The 13,687-nt window shown below is 45.2% G+C and overlaps 1 protein-coding gene across 2 annotated transcripts in view; it reads left to right on the top strand.

Moving 5' to 3' along the window:
- The first annotated feature begins 2,408 nt into the window (after positions 1 to 2,408).
- The window catches only part of cntfr (ciliary neurotrophic factor receptor), a 222,495-nt gene continuing 211,216 nt past the window's right edge, over positions 2,409 to 13,687 (top strand). For both annotated transcript variants that reach the window (XM_066651361.1, XM_066651360.1), the window contains exon 1: positions 2,409 to 2,583. The gene's annotated coding sequence lies outside the window, so the exon portion shown is untranslated. The remainder of the gene's footprint in view (positions 2,584 to 13,687) is intronic.

Below are 13,687 nucleotides of genomic sequence, written 5' to 3' on the forward strand. Positions count from 1 at the left end.
CTGCTCATCCTCTGTGCGCGGCGGCCGTGCTGGGCGAGGTATTGATTTGTAAATGCACACCATGTGTGTTTATCCCGCCACATTCCTGTTTCAGCCGTTTACACTTAACATACAGAGCACTGTGTAGCATGGGGAGGGGGGCTTTAATGTGGCTTTAACTTCCTCCTCAGAGAGACATGTGACAGAGAGATAGAAGGAGAAATAATGATGTAGATAGATAGATAAATAAGAATGGAGAGTAGAAAAATAAGAGACTGAAAAAAGGGATAGAAAAAGAAAGATGGAGAGAGACAGAGAAGCACAAGATGGTGATGTCTCACGGGTGTTTTATGAGTTACAGTAAGCATACATTAAAAAGCATAGCACACTGTGTCTGTCTGGGACCCAAAGGGAGCATGTAACCATGGGCTCGGATGCACTGTATCCCTGTTTATTCCCCCAGAGGTTGCGGTTGGGGGGTATCAACTGGAGCATGAACTCATGACAAATGAAGGAACCCTCATGATCATTTCAGCAGAACAAATTTGAAGTGGGTTTAATAGTGGATCAAATACCTGCTACAGAACACAAGCCATCACCTCATCAGGACCCGTCTCACAGAACACCTTTGTTTATTCCTGAGATGACATCATCGTGAGTGACCAAACACCTCCACACGTGGTATTGATGTTCTTACTGTAAACCTCAGTAATGTGTGTTCTCTAAACCAGAACATACACTTTAAAAATGGCATGGTATTTGACATAAAGCTTAGGATAGCACCCCTAGTGCAGCAGTTCCTAAATATGAGTGAGTGAGTGAATGAGTGAGTGAGAGAGATGCCAGCCACATTCCTCCGGGTGCTCTGTTTCCCTCCCACAATCTCACAAAAGTGTGAGTGTGTGAAATTGTCCAATGTTGTGAGTGAGTGATTGACTGGGTGAATGTGTGAAATGTCCAAAATTGTGAGTGAGTGACTGAGTGTGGGAAATTGTCCAAAGTTGTGAGTGAGTGAGTGACTAAGTGTGTGAAATTGTCCAAAGTTGTGAGTGTGTGAATGACTGGGTGAGTGTGTGAAATTGTCCAATGTTCTGAGTGAGTGAGTGACTGGATGAGTGTGTGAAATTGTCCAAAGTTGTGAGTGTGTGAATGACTGGGTGGATGTGTGACATTGTCCAAAGTTGTGAGTGAGTGACTGGGTGAGTGTGTGAAATTGTCCGGTGTTCTGACTGTGTGAGTGACTGGGTGAGTGTGTGAAATTATCCAGAGATGTGAGTGACTGGGTGAATGTGTGAAATTGTCCAAAGTTGTGAGTGAGTGAGTCACTGAGTGTGTGAAATTGTCCAATGTTGTGAGTGACTGGGTGAGTGTATGGAATTGTCCAGTGTTCTGAGTGTGTGAGTGACTGGATAAAAGTGTGAGAAAGTTGTGAGTGAGTGAGTGACTGGGTGAGTGTGTGAAATTGTCCAATGTTGTGAGTGTGTGAGTGACTGGGTGAGTGTGTGAAATTATCCAAAGATGTGAGTGTGTGAGTGACTGGGTGAATGTGTGAAATTGTCCAAAGTTGTGAGTGAGTGAGTCACTGAGTGTGTGAAATTGTCCAATGTTGTGAGTGACTGGGTGAGTGTGTGAAATTGTCCAGTGTTCTGAGTGTGTGAGTGACTGGATAAAAGTGTTAAAAAGTTGTGAGTGAGTGAGTGAGTGACTGGGTGAGTGTGTGAAATTGTCCACAGGTGTGAGTGTGTGTCAGTGACTGGGTGTGTGAAATTGTCCAAAGTGAGTGAGCTATTGGGTGAGAGTAAGAAATTGTGAATTTGTGATGTCTTCCTGTCTGGCAGTCAAAGATTCTGAGTTGAATGAATGAATGAATGAATAAATGAATGAATGAGTGAGTGAAAAGAGCCCAATGGCAGCACGGCAGCTTTAGGAAATGTGTACACCTTTCAACACGAAGTGGATCACATATGAAACGTCACTGTAATGCATCATTTGAAGCTCAGGTTATAACTGAAGGGGCCCAAGTATTAAACCCAGCGCCCTCCCCATGTGCACTGAAGATGAGAATGACGTCATGCACCATTGGAGCCCCTCATTAAACATGAGTGTGTAAAATCAGATCAGGGCTGTGGTGGTCTTCTAACGGTCAGCGTTGTGTTTACAGTGTGCGAGGGAATGTGCGCTCCCCAAAACAGTGGCTAGGGGGCGCGCGGCGGCCGGATGAAGGGGCGCTAATGTATTCGAGTCTGGCTTCACTGAGAGCTGGTCACATGGGGGGTGGGTGGAGGGTGGGGTGTGGGGGGGCTGAGCGAGTTTAAAAGTGCTTTTGCTCCCCGTCAGACAGAGCAGCGCGAGCCGCTGGTTAAAACACACACACACTCTCACACACACAGACATATACACGCACGCGCGCGCGCCCGGCCATAGACGCTCGAGCCTGCAGCAGAGCAACTTTCTCCGCTGGAGCTTCTCTTACACACACACACACACACACACACACACACACACTGGTGCACGCGCGCACACTCACCTAGTTTGTTGCAGACGGCAGGACACACGCAACGCACCGTGGAAGCGGAGGAGAGAGGAGCGCGCGAGAGCATCTAAGTGAGTACCCCGCGCTGTTTCTTGACCGCCTTCTTGTCTTTCACTCTCACCGTCGGAGCTGGACCTTCGCTGGTGCACGAGGGGAGGCGGACAGAGCCGTGGCGTGGGCTCGCGCTCCTGCTCGTTCTGGTTGTCGTGCTCGCGCGTGTGTAGTGGGGATTGAGAGCGAGGATGGCAGAGGCTGGCGCGCGCTTGGCATGTGATTGGCAGAGGAGCCCTCTCGCTCCCCACCCGAATGGATTATTTCTTTCAGCAAGCGCGCGCGGGAGCGGTTTCGACCCACCTGTCAGCGGACCTGAGTGAAGCCCTCCTCCCCCCAGCTCTCTTTCTCCCTCCTCTCTTTCCAACGCTCGGACGCCCGGGATAAGCGCACGTGCAAGTGGGGATTGAAGTGAAGACGCGCGTGCGAAAGTGTTTACCAGCGACATGCAATTGCTGTCTATTGGATAAAAAACAGAGGGGGGGGGGGGCAAAGAAAAAGTGACCAGCTAACAGGGGGATGAGGAGAGAGAGAGAGAGAGAAAGAGAGAGAGAGAGAGAGAGAGAGAGAGAGAGAGAGAGAGAGAGAAACAGATAAATAACTAGAGTGATGTAAATAGTGTGTGTGTGTGTGAGAGAGAGAGAGAGAGAGGGGGGAGATAGATAAATAGTGAGTGAGAGAGAGAGGGGAAGATAGATAAGGTGAGAGAGAGAGAGAGAGAGAGAGAGAGAGAGAAAGAGATAAATAACTAGAATGATGTAAATAGTGTGTGTGTGAGAGAGGGGGGGGTAGATAAATAGTGAGTGAGAGAGAAAGAGGGGAAGATAGATAAGGAGAGAGAGAGAGAGAGAGAGAGAGAGAAAGAGATAAATAGTGAGTGTGAGAGAGAGGGGAAGATAGAAAGAGAGAGAGAGAGAGAGAGAGAGAGAGAGAGAGAGAGAGAGAGAGAGAGAAAGAGATAAATAACTAGAATGATGTAAATAGTGTGTGTGTGAGAGAGGGGGGGGTAGATAAATAGTGAGTGAGAGAGAAAGAGGGGAAGATAGAAAGAGAGAGAGAGAGAGAGAGAGAGAGAGAGAGAGAGAGAGAGAGAGAGAGAGAGAGAGAGAGAGAGAGAGTGAAAGTAGCTGGGGCCATTGAAAGGCTCTGACACTGCTCAGACAATTAGCCCTGGCTTCTGTTATTGGTGGCCACTGCCCCAAAAGGCTGGGGTCAGGGGACGATCTGACCCTGTGTCAACACTCCTGCAAGGGAGCCTTTATCAAGCCCTGATTGATTAGTTTTAGCGGAAATCCCTTCTTCTCCCTTCTACACTGCACCTCCTCCTCCTCCTCCTCCTCCTCCTCCACTGCCCGAGGCTGGCCTGGGGTTTGTCCTTTAAAGCCTTTAGAGCTGCTGGACCTTTGCTATTTGCATCTAAATGTGCAGTACTGAGCAGACTCTGATCCAGCTACAGTCTTAGTCCTGTTAGAGACGGAGCAGGGTCCGGAGTCTGGCCTGAGGACTGTTATTGGAATACTGGAATCTTGGTGTTCCTACCAGAGCTGGGAACTGAACCCTAAACCTAAGTGTAGTACACTGTACTATAGCAACAGCAGCCTGAGTGGTGCTAGTTTAGCCACAACTTAGTCTGCTGTAGTCTCTCTCTCTCTCTCTCTCTCTCTCTCTCTCTCTCTCTCTCTCTCTCTCTTTTCTCTCGGGGATGTGTCATCAGTCGTATTTCATGTCCATAGCTGGGAAAGTAAGGTCATCTCTGTCCCAAAATGGTTTAGTTTGATGTGAGAATGTGCAGAGTGAGGGTCTTGTCCGGCACAGTGTGTTCCAGCTCAAACAGAAGTGGTCAAAATCCCTCGACAACACACTTCCACACACTTCTATTCAAAGTTAAGGACAACTTTTCTGGAAAGGTACCACTTTGTCGAGGCAAGGTTTTGTTTTGTGTGCAGATGAAATCACCCCCCCCCCCCCTCACTTTCACACACACACACACACACACACACACACTCACACTCTCTCTCTCTCGTCTCTCTTTGGGACATGCTCGTATTCCCTTAGTGGACCAGCTGGTGTCTTTAGCTGTTAAAGAGTGGATATCTCTGTGTGTGCTGCTTTTACATTGACCACTCGGGGACTAAACCCCTACTCTCCTGTCTTTATTCTCTCTCTCTCTGGGACTCTTTTTCCCATGGTAGGCTTAAGTCTTTGGGAAATCCTTGTATGTGCTGCCAGAGTGGCCACTCCTGGGGGGTGTATTATCTCTGTCCTCTTTTCTTCTGTCTCTGTACACACTATCTCTCTTTATTCTGTCCTTACCTCGATCGCCCGCTCGTCTCCTTCACTCTCTCTGGGACGCATGCCTTTGGTGGTGTACGGTCTATGGCTGGAAAAGCGAGGATGTCTCTCTGTACTGGTTTTACACCGACTCGGTTATCTCTCCCTCTTTCTCTCTCTGCTTGCCCCCTCTCACCCCTTCTTTCTTTCCTTTTTTCTCTCATTCTTTCAGCTTTTAAATGACTTGCCTTCCATGCATAAGCCCCTCAGAGGGGGGCAGGGGGCATTAGGCTAAGTTGACAGTGCTTTAATGACTCCTTGTTGAAGGTAATGCTTGAGAATGGTTCAAGACGGAGAGTCTTTTCCTAAACGAGAAGCTCCTCTTTCTCAGGGCCAGGGCTCAGTTCATAAATCCCCCGTCACACTGATATTTCACTGGATGGACGCTGGGTCTGGTCTGACGCTGGGGCTCTGTGTTGGTTTTGTTTAAACAAATAACAAGGGATGAAGTTGACACATGTCCAACATCTGTGAAATAGCACGTAGACTCTTTGCTAAGGTGTGGTCAGGTGTGGACAACGTCACACACTGAATTCACCTACAAACATACCTGGAGAGCACCTGGAGGAAACCCACACACACACAGGGAGAACACAGCAAACTCCTCACAGACGGTGACCAAAGGACCAGCCCAGGACCATCTTTTATAAAGCATGTTCAAGGAGTTAATCTGCAGCTAATGCCACAGTCGAAGTCCTGAGAAGCCTCTGTGGCTCTGGCATCGCTGTTTTCTCTCCCATGGGGGTGAAAGAGCAGACCCCTCGCTCGCCCTCTGGGCTCTAATCTCCCCGTCCCGCCTCGCTGCCGTGTTTATGATTCAAACAGAAGAAAAGTAAAATAACACTAGCATAATATTTCCCTTAACATACTTACCCCTTGGATAAACATCCTTAAACAGATGTCAGGAGGGAGGGCGATCACAGGCAGAGGGGGTTAGCGATGTGCCTCTTGCTCTAACATACACAAATTCAACAAATTAGAAGCTGGTGCTGGGAGAATCCGCTGAGATTCGAGCCCCTCACCTCTGGCTTCTGGGCCAGAGTTTCCATTTTAGACCATTTTTCCTTTAAAATATATTTCAATTTGATTTTTATTTAATTTTTATTATTGTTATAATTTTTTTACGTTTAAAGCTTTTGATGCTAACTTTATCCAGTGCTCCCCCCCCTCCAGCATTGAGTAAATAAGGGCTTTGTTCTTTTCCTGCCTTTTCCAATTTAGCCCTTCACTGAGCTACATAATGCATTGTTGCTTCACTTCAACAATTACTTTAATCACAACCCAGTGAAATGCCTTGTTGTGTTTTATTGCTCAGTTGCTCTAAAATGAACCCAATATATGACAGCATCAGTGCTTATAGCCATACAGCCTTATTATTCATATATCGCTACAAGATGGATCTGACTCTGATTTCTTTTTCAGATGTGTAGTGTATTATTTGGTCGTCTGTGCCTCATTTGTAGCATTAACAGTTTCTGCTCTTTTAGACAGAGCTAGATGTCGAGACACTGCTGTGAGGATGGCAGTGAAATAAGGTTTCATTATTTGGTTGTTCAATAATGTGTTCTTATATAAATTTAATGTGGAACAGGAAGCGAGTTTCTGGTTCTTTTTGGACGATTCTGGCGTCCCCGCCCACAACCAGCAAGTGACCAATCCCAGCAAACCGCCTCTCTTTGTTTTCATATAAGTTCCTATTATTAGTTTAAACAGGTGTCAATCCCCCAAGCAGGCGTCATTCATTGGGTCAAATCAACCGCTGAATCCAAGAAGGAACGTCCTATGCTTTGAATTCACGAAGCTTTTACGCCACACATTTTGAGCCAGAAGCTGCGGATCGTTGAGTTACCGTTCTGCGCCTCTCCTGAGATTGTAAGTGATTTTTAAAAACACAGTCTGAAGTGATGGTACATGTTTACAGTGATTTAAAAGTGTGGTGTTCTCCAGGTGTAAACAGTCAGAGAGAGAAGGGTGTGTTTGGTTTGGTTTTCCGTTGAGTGTAGATGGTTTAAAATCGGTGCGTATGTAAACAGTTAGGTCTGAAATATAAGAGTCGGTGTTCTGGACTGTGTGATAAGAACATTTAACTGTATTAAGCTATTAATTGGTGGCACGGTTGTGTGGCCTGGAGGTTGTGGGTTCGATTCCTGCCCCGGGTGACTATCTGTGTGGAGTGTGGTGTGTTCTCCCTGTGTCTGCGTGGGTTTCCTCCGGGTGACTGTCTGTGAGGAGTGTGGTCTGTTCTCCCTGTGTCTGTGTGGGTTTCCTCCGGGTGACTGTCTGTGAGGAGTGTGGTGTGTTCTCCCTGTGTCTGTGTGGGTTTCCTCCGAGTGACTGTCTGTGAGGAGTGTGGTGTGTTCTCCCTATGTCCGCGTGGGTTTCCTCCGAGTGACTGTCTGTGAGGATTGTGGTGTGTTCTCCCTGTGTCTGCGTGGGTTTCCTCCAGGTGCTCCGGTTTCCTCCCACAGTCCAAAAACAAACGTTGGTAGGTGAATTGGCGACTCAAAATTGTCCGTGAGTGTGTGAGTGAATGTGTGTGTGTCTGCGTTGCCCTGTGAAGGACTGGCGCCCCCTCCAGGGTGTATTCCTACCTGATTCCCGGTAGGCTCTGGACCCACTGTGACCCTGAACTGGATAAGTGGTTACAGATAATGAATTAATGAAAAAGTTAATAATTTTGATTACAGTCCGCATTTATGTAAAGGGGGATTTAACGACGAGTCAACAATGAAATTCAGAGTCGACAGATTTTTATGATCGACATTGTCTAATTGTTACATCCCACAGTGAAATGAAGTCAGTTACAGCTCAAACATGGCATTGGGCGATGACCCTAGACTTACGTGGAGCTTCTCCAGAGCATGCTGTTTTATTTCTTGCTTTTGTGTTCAGGCAAGTTGCAGGAAAGCACTTTTAAAATAACGTATGGGGGATTTGTGATGTATGTTTGTTAAAATGGTTGCCATGGTGATGTTTTTACATGTAGATTTAGAGGTGGACAGTATCTTCAAACTGAAATCTCTCTCTCTCTCACTCTCTCTCTCTCTCTCTCTCTCTCTCTTTCTCTCTCTCTCTCTCTCTCTCTCGTCCTGTATATGAGTCATAGCAAACCTTTCTACAAAACTGAGTCATCTCAAAATTTACTAAAGGATATAGTAACAGCATTAAAATAAAATGAGATAATGTTTGACTAAAAGGAGCACCCTAGAAATCCGTAAGATTTTTATTTTATGAATTGTAGTTATTTTATTATCACTAGGTGAGCCCCACCGTTTTCTAATTCCACACAAACTGTTATTTATCAGCAGGAGAGTTACAGAAGCAGTGCTATAATCTGTTGTTCTGCTGTGGGAGAATGCTACACAGGAGACAGTCCTGCTTTGGGCTTATGGTTAGGGTTAGAGCTGATTCTTCATGCGGGGTACACATCAGAAATTCACATATACGTTGATGAAGGGTGAACATACTGTTAGCACACATTGAATGAATCCTGGGAGTGGTCTTTAGTCAAATTTGTATGACTTCTTGTTGAGGCCAGGCTGCCGTTTACACGCTTCTTCAGCTCCGCCTGCCATGGGTGCCACTCAGCCAGTGAGTGATCAAAGCTGTGCTGCTCTTATGAATATGCAAGCCCTTAACCCCGCCCCCTTCCCCAAAGGAGGTCTACAGATTTGCCCCCAACCCCGCCACTCTTTCCAGCTAATTAATCCCCAGGCTGCGTGAAATCTATTCTTCTGCCTTTTAAACGCCTCCACAAAGCCCTGTCTGTTAGCCCAGTCACATCACTCCAGGACCTGAATCACAACGAAGCCATTTAGCCCGAGCGTGAGGGCTGAACCTGGGCCTGCGTGTCAGCGGCGCGTTTCCTCTGCGCTTGACAGCAAAGGGACCGCGGCACCGCGTTATGACATGCGCGCCACTTCCCCCCGCAGCTTCTCTCTTGAATGGAAACTAGTACTTTGTACTCCTCTTTAAAGTGACTGATTGGTCCAGGGAAGCCTTGTCTGGCGGGCACAAAAGCACACGCTGAGGGTAGACTGCAGGCTTAGAGGTTGCAGAAAGTCTTTGAAAAAAGGCAACGCTTTGACACGTTGCTACTTCTCAACAAGGCGTTTGTTGTTTGTTTGTGTGAAAGCCTGCTGGAAGCGTTCGTAGGTTTGAGTTTCCTGTAATTTTTGACTTTCACTGGTTCAGAGCAGGTCCTGGAACAGCCGTCCCATGCTTGTGTTTCTTCGGGAGGGAATGAGACCGGTCATTTATCAATAGAGCCTCTAATAGCCTTTAATCCACTTGTTCTCTAACCAGTCCTTGGGGCCCTCTAGACTGTCCACGATTTGGCTCCGAATGGATTGCAGTGCATGAATTGTAGAGCAAAAATCTGGATCGTCTGAGGACTGGTCTGAAAACCACATTTACAAAATAATACGTGACCCACAGAACATTGACCCGGTTCTAAAGAAGAATGTGAAAGTCAGCCCACATCAGATTCCAAACCTGTATTAAATAATCTGAGCTGAACCAGGAGCAGGGCTGTATGGCTATGACTTTTGGCTGGTGTTGAAAGAGCAGGGTTTGACAACGTTTACATTTGACGCATTGAATTAGGGCTCGTGCTTTACTTCAATTTTTATTTAATGAAGAAATGTTGTCAGCAATAAACCGCAGAATAAGGCTTGCCCTGTAACCAAACCATAGCCATGATGAAGTATACAAAACACAACAATATTTCCAATAATTACTTCACGTAAAATGAAAGGGACGAGCTAATTTCTAGCTGATGAGTGATAATAATGGAGGTTGATTGATAGCTGCTTTGCTAAATACTCACAAACTGTTACATACCATAAAAGTAGTAACAGAGCTGTAAATTATTTTAGTACAAAGTTACACAAGAGACAACTCTGCCGCTTCTAACCTTCAGAGCTTAGATTTGGGGTTCACGTTAGGGTTATGGTTGGAGCAGCAGCAGGTTTAAGGCAGATTTTTAACGCCGGGTAAGTGTCAGAAATGGATTCATATTTTAAAAAAGCAAAATGTAGTTCACATTGTGTTAGGTGTACAAATCAGTTTGAAAGCCTGTTTTGTGTCACGTAATTGTAATTCATGATTGAAACAGTCTCCTGCCCTTTTGTGAGCTTATGGTAACGGTTACAGAGTGTTAAAAAATGAAAATGATAGTTTTAGTAAAAAGTTCAAGATCGTTGTCATCACTGTCAGGGACTCGCAGAGGGCGGACGCACTCCCTAAAACACAGTTCTTTATTAAAGAAATATAACAAAACAAAGAGACTTTAACAGAAAGACAACAAACAGGGAGCCAAGCAGGCTAAACTGGACACGGGGAGCTAAACAGGGCAAACGGGACAGGCAGACTAAAGAACGAAACAACGACAGAGGAAATGAAACGACGACATGGAAAACAATAACGGAGAAACTTGCAGAGGCAGACAGACTTGATAACATGGACCGAAACAGTACAAAGGAGAACGAGAACGAATGACCGACAAGAGGAAGTGATACAAGGGGACTTAAATGCTAAACGCAAACAAGACGCACCTGAGACAGATAATGAGAGGGCAGGGTAACAACTGAGACACAGACGAGGAGGTGGAACAAAGGCGGGACTTGGGCGGAGACAAGGACAATAACAGAGAGAGCACATGGCAGGGAAAACAGGCATGACAGGACGAGGACGTGACAACAACCACCATCTTTAAAGTCTTTAAACCAAAACTCACACACAGTTTTGGGAACAATATGATCCCCAAGACTAGATCAAGTCGATGCATATATACTTGATGAAACTCATATCGAATGCAGTGGGAAATAAGCTCTTCTCACCTGTCATTGTCATATTAGGTGATGTATACAATAATGACAAAGCTACACTAGTTACCTTAAAACAACAAAAGAGCAGATACCTGTTTGCATTTTGAAAAAAACAGCTTGAAAACGTATTTGTAAACCTAATGCAAATCTTGGGAGTCTCTTAGTTCAGATCATCCGAATACGCATTCATTTTTAATGTCATTTAATAATCTGAATGAACTGATCCTATTGTGGGCACGCGAGTGCTTATCTGGATGTGTTCATATCCCCCCGTGCTCAAAAATCACTACAGCGTAAGTTTCCAGTTAATGACCAAATACATCAAAGCACAACAAACCTCTCCCCTGCACCCCTCTTTAAATAGAAGCCATCCCCACAAAATACTAGCGTTCCACTCTGGCTCTCGCATGGGCTTTTAATCTATTAACTGCTGATCCTTAAACACTAATCAATGCAGCCTTTTATATTTCCATTAAACCAGAGAGGTAAATGAATAAATAAAGCCGGCTGTCAGAGTGGACGGCCTCTTCTCCTCTGAAAGCTTTTTCACTACAGTCCCATGCTCCAGAGCTCCATCGCGTTAGCATGCTACGATGCCCTTTATTTGCCTGATTTTTCTCCCTCCATTCACTTTCAATGGAGGGACCGCATTAGCAGGCGTTTGAGAGCAAGCACACTCGGTTATTACTGAAAGAGCTCGGAGTGTTTTAGAGAAGGAGATGATTTTAAACCCTGTTTGGAAATGCAATCCACGGCTAGTCTGCTAGCTGCATTGTAAAAACCGCTCGCTAGTTCAACCTTCGCTGTGATACGGAGTGGGTTTATTCAACTCACATAAATACACCGAATGAACAATTTGTTCCCTGGGGATTATAAGGTTCTCTCAGACTTCCTGAGGTTTTAATTGTATATTGTCACTATTGACAATGTTTTAATTGTTAATAAACATATTTGATTCAAATGAATTAATTAATATTTGTGAAACATGAGCATATGTCATTAAAACTTTGTCGGACAACTTGCCTAGTAAGTAATTCAATAATATATATTTGAATTGATTAATTATAACATTAATATAAATGTAGTTTACTCATTTATTGTATTTATACTGACACCCTGTGTGACCTAAAAGAAACATAAACCACTTTTTTCTACGTAAAATTGACCTCTGCACTTCACAAATAAATGTAGCAATGACATTATTTTTCCTAAAACCAAAATGTCTTCAGAAAGAATAATAATAAATAATTAATAATTAATTATTAATTAATAACACATAAAAATGTAATAACAATGTGTGGCTCAATGGACTTCCACCTGTTTGCTAACTCTATAGAAACAAATGAAAGATGAGAGAGAGAAATAAGACGCTTAGGAGATCTCAGTGTGGAACAGGACCCCACTGCTGCAGCAGCTCCTCCACAGTATTAATAATTACAGGACTCGCTATGGATTCGAATGTCTCTGTCTGCATCTGTTGCTTGCTGCCATGGGTATTATCTTTGAAATAGAGGAGACTGAGACAGAAATCTAGAACCCAATGCTGAGAAAACCAAAGTCATACCCTCAGTTGTCTGTACCAACACAGTACCAAAATTAGCCGCTAATAACCCTGGTGTCTCATTGAGAGGTGCAGCTGTGTTCTTAAACAGGATGTGGTCAGGAAATCAGAAACAGAAAAGTATCTGCATACGTATATATAAAGTGACGACTGAACTTTGTGAGGAAATGAGGCCTGATGAGATTAATCTGTCACCACAGACACTCCAAGATCAGAGTCTGTATCTTCTTTTTTTTAATAAGCGTTAAGTGGATAATTCGACAAACTTGACCATGATAAACATCACAAGGAGAACGATATTGTCCACTTGCCAACATTGGTTCCAGTCTTCCTTTGGATGCTGAGAGAGAGCAGGTATAAAGGAGGCCTTAGATAACTTTAAAGCCTCTAAGACAAAGGTTGGACTAACACTGTGTTGATGTCCCATTCAGGTAAAAAAAAAAGCGATGCACCTTAGCGGCAATGTTCTCCAGCAACTAGGAGCAGTAAATGAGAGCCTGAGCCCTCACAGTGGAAGACTCTGTTGCTCAAAGGATGCTCCCTGATGGCTCATGAGACTTAACGTAGATGTTCCTAAAATCCCTCAGGAGATGTAGCACCAGACAGAAGGGGGGCAAGGTACTCTTCAGGCCCAGGAAGCATAGCAGTTATCTACAACATCAGACCGAGAAGGTTAGTCCTGGATTGGGTCCTTGGGAGATACACCTGAGAGTCTTTATCCGTCTCTTCATCTGGACTTGTTGTTGTCATCTGGGAGAAACTACTGAGAATCCCAGGAGATCTCCTTGTATCTTCTCTGCTTTGGGCAGAGGCTGAGCACTTTTCAAGTGTTTGTATGAGCTTGTTTGCGCAGAGCCCCATCCTCGATGTCTCATCTCATTCCCTCTTCATTCCAGAGTGGTTAGATGTTTGGAAATCCCATCAGAGAGAGCCGTCTGCTCCCGAGGCACTGACCTGCCGCTCATTCTCTCACCTGCCCGCTTAAAAGGGACCCCTTAATTGAAAGACTCTGGCTTTATTAACAGCACAGTAAAGCTCTGGAGGTGGGCTCAATCTGTCCCGTAATCCTGACAGTGTCAGCGTGATAAGATTGTTTTCTCTAAGCACACAGCATTAGCCTCATTCTCTCCAGCCCGCCGCCATTGTCTCTGGCTGCCAGCGCAATCCTTTAAGCGAGGAACCTCCAGCTCATTAACATGGCTTACTAGTGGAGCGTGCTTTGACGATTTGCACGGATCCAATGAATGGCCCCCGATTAGCGAGACCATTTGGGATGCAGAAGACGCGAATGTAACACATTCGCAGAGGGGCTGCTTCCCTGAAGCCCACTTCTTAGCCCTGTGCTCGATTGTCAGTGGAGAATCACCACGAAGAGAGTCGTTTAGTCCAACATTAGGCTTCATC

The sequence above is a fragment of the Hoplias malabaricus genome, chromosome 18 (genome assembly GCF_029633855.1).
Source record: "Hoplias malabaricus isolate fHopMal1 chromosome 18, fHopMal1.hap1, whole genome shotgun sequence".
In the NCBI taxonomy this organism is placed as follows: domain Eukaryota; kingdom Metazoa; phylum Chordata; class Actinopteri; order Characiformes; family Erythrinidae; genus Hoplias; species Hoplias malabaricus.